Here is a 5,211-nt window from a genome sequence, read left to right on the forward strand (position 1 = left end):
CAATAAGTAAAAATGTCAGCAATTCTAAAAGAGAGAGGGGCTCAAAAAACGAAAAACTTCAAATACAAACAACATAAAAATATGATTTAGTAAATTCCCCAGCTATCAGGTTATTTTACTAAAGCTGACGATGGAGTGGAAGTTGCTGGAACACCAAGTGAACCGGGCACATGGAGCAGATAAAAAACAGTGTCATCGTCCACACAGATTTTAGGTTAGTTTGATTATTAACTGGATTTATATTGTTTTTGTGTTTGAACAAACTATATTCATTTAAGGGTTGGGAGATAATCCGGTAAAAATATATCAATCGTTGATTGAAGAGCGTCATGATGTAGTCTAAGCTTATCATTTCAAGGCGTTTTAAGCAGGTTTTAAAACAAATGGTTTATACTGTTCATGGACATTACGCTGCGGGGCAGAATTCAATCTGGTAAATGCGTGCGTTTAAACGATTTCTACCTGATACGCGCGGCGCGCACCTGCTCGTATTACTGACTAAACTTTCGCTCCTTGTGCTTAAACGGTCAAATACACATAGTTATGTGTCAAAATGCCCGTCTTTGCGAGTATCCTCGTAAACACAGGTATTTGTGTCTTAAATTAATGTTAATAGTTAAAGATAAAGCATGTGTTAGGTTAGGCTATAGATCTTTAGCCTATATGATGAGATCTTAAAAGGATATTCACCCAAAAATGAAGATACTGTCATGATATACCTACCCTCAAATTGTTCTAAACCTCTATGAATTTCCTTTTTCTCCTCAACATAAAAGAAGATATTTTGAAGAATGATCGTAACCAGTTTCTGGTCCCAACTGACTCCAATAGTGTTTTCTTTCTTTTCTTCATATATGGAAGTAGTGAGGGCCCAGCAACTGTTTGGTTACCAATATTGTTCCAAATATATTATTTTGTGTTCAACAGCATGAAGGAATCTCATACAGGTTTAGAACAACATTCATTTTTCGGTGAACTATAATGCAGCCTAATATAGCTGTTGTTACCATTTGTGTCAATAATGTAAATCAAACATCAGAAAGAAAATTACTTGCTGTCCTTTACTGAATCACTTTTGTAAAATAAATAAGAATGAATGTATATTGAATTTATACAGTGAAGACTATTCAGTCTATTTTCACATTTTCTTTATACAATATATTTATTATTCAGTGCTTTAAGTTTTTCAAGTAGGCCGTTTTTTATGATCTTTGTTCTGTTGTAGCCTAATTTGTGACTGTTTACTTGTCTTCAGTAAGCATATTTTTACTTAGGCTAGTATTATTTTTTTGTGATCTTGAAATTGGTAACAAATTATGAAATTTCAGTGTGATATGGTATAAAAATCCTATTTATATAAATATATATATATACATATACATACATATAAAAAAATATATTTATCTAAATTTAGCTAAAGGCGCCTTTGATATTATTTTCATCTAAACCACTAGATGGCACAAAAACGTGGCGTAGCACTTTCCAAAGCATCAGTTTTTCAAGATGCATGTGCATATTTGTCTGATCTTTGACGCGATCGCGCGCAGCAGTGCAAAGTTGATTCTGTGCTTACTTGATCTAATATTTTATGTTTTTAAAAATGTTGTAGATTTAAGTAGCAAATGAGAATCGCTAAAATTAATGCATATATTTTGAGACAGGTCTTCTTTATGATTTTCAGTTAAGTCATAGCCCCGGGGCCCAGTGCAGACTTAATGCGGCCCTGCCACTTCCCTATTAATATAATAGGCCCAATATTACCACCCAAGCAAACAAAACTATTTCTTAATCAGTGTAAACCGGTACAGTGTTTTCTATCGCAATAAGCGCTTGCATTCAGTCAAAAAAAAATCGAATGTAGTTCTTAATTTGTTTGAGAACTGAGAAAGACCATTCCATTAACAGGCGCGGCGACGTGACCACATAACCACTTCGGGAGTGCATTATTATAGCCTAAGCCTACCATTGCACAATTGCAGTCAAGCGGTTTTTTTCTCTAAAATGCCTGTCTATTATGTAAAATTGCAGTCATCCTAGAAATATGTACACCTCCAGAAAACAAAAACATTAAGAGAGAATGGCGAATAAATTATATTTAGGTGAAGTTCTGTGAGCATGCTACAACTGTCTCTCTTCCTCCTCCTCGCCCTTTAGTTTTTCCGACCCTCCCAAGTGTGCCTGTGCCTTGTAACATGTGAATGCTGCGAAGATGCTGTAGCCTACAGTCAGCAACCTAACAACCTTAACTGGCCGAAGATGATTTTGAAAAATAACACGGTGGAGCGAAGCGTTGTGTGTGTTAGATTAATAACAATTTCAAGCGGAAATTTCAACAAAATCAACACCTCACTTCACTTCACACAACCACAGAGCACACAAGCAATTAAAACCATAATTATCAAATCTACACCCCCCCAAAAATTTGTTTAGAGTCGCTCTCCGTGTTTTGGAAGAGGATCATCACCTCTGAACCTGAAATCTCCTTTGCACTTTGTAATGAACATTCTACGGGGTGATTTTGGAAAGTGGCCCCATTTGATAAGCAATTCATGATGTGACGTAATTTGGGTTAGCTACGTAACATAAGTTTAACTAACGAAAGTTTATTTGATCTTTATCAGTAAACCGGAGCCTGAGGTAGGCTATTGCCATTTTAAAATGGCAAATACGTCTTTAATTCCTCTATATGCCTATATAAGATTATCATGCCAGTCACGACTTTCAAATACAAAGCAGGTAAACTGCCACAAGCAGTTGTGTCGTCAACTATATGTTTTATTTTGTGTACTTTTCAGGGTTGAGGATAAGAATAAAGAAAAATGTGCGATAAGTGGTCTTGGCACACAGAGGGCGCTCTCATCATTGCATTACGGCAGTGATGCGAAATGTGCAACATAATTAATTTATATACAATATTTGATCACAGCATATTTTTAAATCATCTTGCATACAGTCACGCTAAATGTATATTGTTAAGCTGATCGACAAGAGGGTCGAATAAAGATGAAATTGTTTCTACGTCAGTTGAAAATATAGGCAATGTAAGCGATGCAAAATCTAATTATTTCTTTGCAAAACCTAATTAGGCATTAAAAAAGGTTAACGCCAGCGCCTGAAACCGTTTTTGTTTAATAATCCCATTACTGACGGCTCATCATGTATAAAATGGCGCAGAAGGACACAATAAACTGCCACAAGCAGTTGTGTCGTCAACTATATGTTTTATTTTGTGTACTTTTCAGGGTTGAGGATAAGAATAAAGAAAAATGTGCGATAAGTGGTCTTGGCACACAGAGGGCGCTCTCATCATTGCATTACGGCAGTGATGCGGGCAAATGTGCAACATAATTAATTTATATACAATATTTGATCACAGCATATTTTTAAATCATCTTGCATACAGTCACGCTAAATGTATATTGTTAAGCTGATCGACAAGAGGGTCGAATAAAGATGAAATTGTTTCTACGTCAGTTGAAAATATAGGCAATGTAAGCGATGCAAAATCTAATTATTTCTTTGCAAAACCTAATTAGGCATTAAAAAAGGTTAACGCCAGCGCCTGAAACCGTTTTTGTTTAATAATCCCATTACTGACGGCTCATCATGTATAAAATGGCGCAGAAGGACACAAACTTTCCACTTGTTAAAGTGAATCTCCCAGAAAAAGACAAGACAAACTCTACATTAGCCCACTGTTAGGATATGACAGGATACCAAACGGAAAGGCGCATCACGGCACTGTAAGTAGCTAGTACGTTTTAACGTTTTAAATGTATACCTTTTTTAACTCTCACATTCTTAAATTCTCTTATATGAACTGAAATCTGTTGGATATGTTGTCTAATGCTGAATGTTACTCGGTTTTAGCGACCGCTGAGTGCTGTGCAGTGTTTTTTCCTCTGAGATCACTGCACTGCCCGAACCATCAGCCTACGTGGCAGAGCAACTGCGAATAGTTGTTATTCTCAGAGGATTCACAGTGTTTAACGGCAGCTCATATTGATAAAGAACAGATTTGTATAGATATCTTGCAGTGAGTGGTACAAAACGTAACAAACAAACAAAGGGTCAGACTATATTGTAATGCTTTGATTTTGCTGTTGAATGAATTGCGCACAATATATTGGTTTATTCTGCACTGCGTCACGTGAACGCATTTTTAGATAAACATTGTATTTCATATAAACCGTGTAGGCTATTTATTTTGAAATGACCAAATTCGAGAACATATGAACTTGGACCATTTATTACCGTTTTATCTCAATTCAAAGCAGATGTAATGACTAAAATGTATGCATTAATGTTCTTGGCGTAGTCTCTGGAAAAAGAAACCAGCGACGAAGTAAAGCATTTTCGTAAAACCGAAGCAATTACCAGGGAAACCCTTTCACTTTTCCACCCTTAACCTTTCCCTATTTCGAAACGGATCCATCACATCTGACGATGGGCTTTCCGTTCAATCTGCATAGAAGCTAAAGCTCAACAAAAGAGACGGATTGACATCTCAGAGTCAAAGACTGTGTGTAAAGACAGAAATCAAAGACTGCAGTCAAAAAGAATGTGCTTGTTATCGAAAAAGAAGACTGTATTCTCTCCGCAGCTGTGTATCGAACTTAGAATAAAGGAATAAAACAAACAGGATCAGAAATAGAGCGAAACAAACGTAATTCTGGACAAGCGAAGAGAGGGGACAAAAGAAAAAAAGGGATGCAGAAAATCGACTTTTAAAAGACTTCTTTTAAATTATTGATGAAAAGAAACATCGCATAACTATGAACGCGCGGGTTTAAAATGCAGTACGATTTTATGGCCGTACAACATTAGAAAATAGTTAAATACTTTATTTTTTGTTTGTGATACAAATTACAAATCAAACTGTAATTTATTAAACGGCTGATTTTGGAATTTATAAAGGCCATATTTCGCGTTTTTTACCGGCTCTGCGCGGCTCTTAACACAGGTTTTTTAAACATTAAATCAGACTTACGGGAAGAGTATTCTGCATTATTTTTGTTTTACTTAGTGGACCTGGTTCCGCTAAATGGGATAATGACTGTCACCCCAAATTACCGAGGCGTTTCAAAAATTTCAGGATGACATGAGCTATTGTCACTGCAGTGATCTTTAGGTTGCACTCAAACTAGAATTATAGGATGCATAGCCTAATAAAAACGAAAATGTTAGAATTTTAATTCGGATGTGTATTTG

The sequence above is a fragment of the Sinocyclocheilus grahami genome, unplaced genomic scaffold, assembly GCF_001515645.1.
Source record: "Sinocyclocheilus grahami isolate Dianchi unplaced genomic scaffold, SAMN03320097.WGS_v1.1 scaffold1816.1, whole genome shotgun sequence".
Taxonomy (NCBI): Eukaryota; Metazoa; Chordata; class Actinopteri; order Cypriniformes; family Cyprinidae; genus Sinocyclocheilus; species Sinocyclocheilus grahami.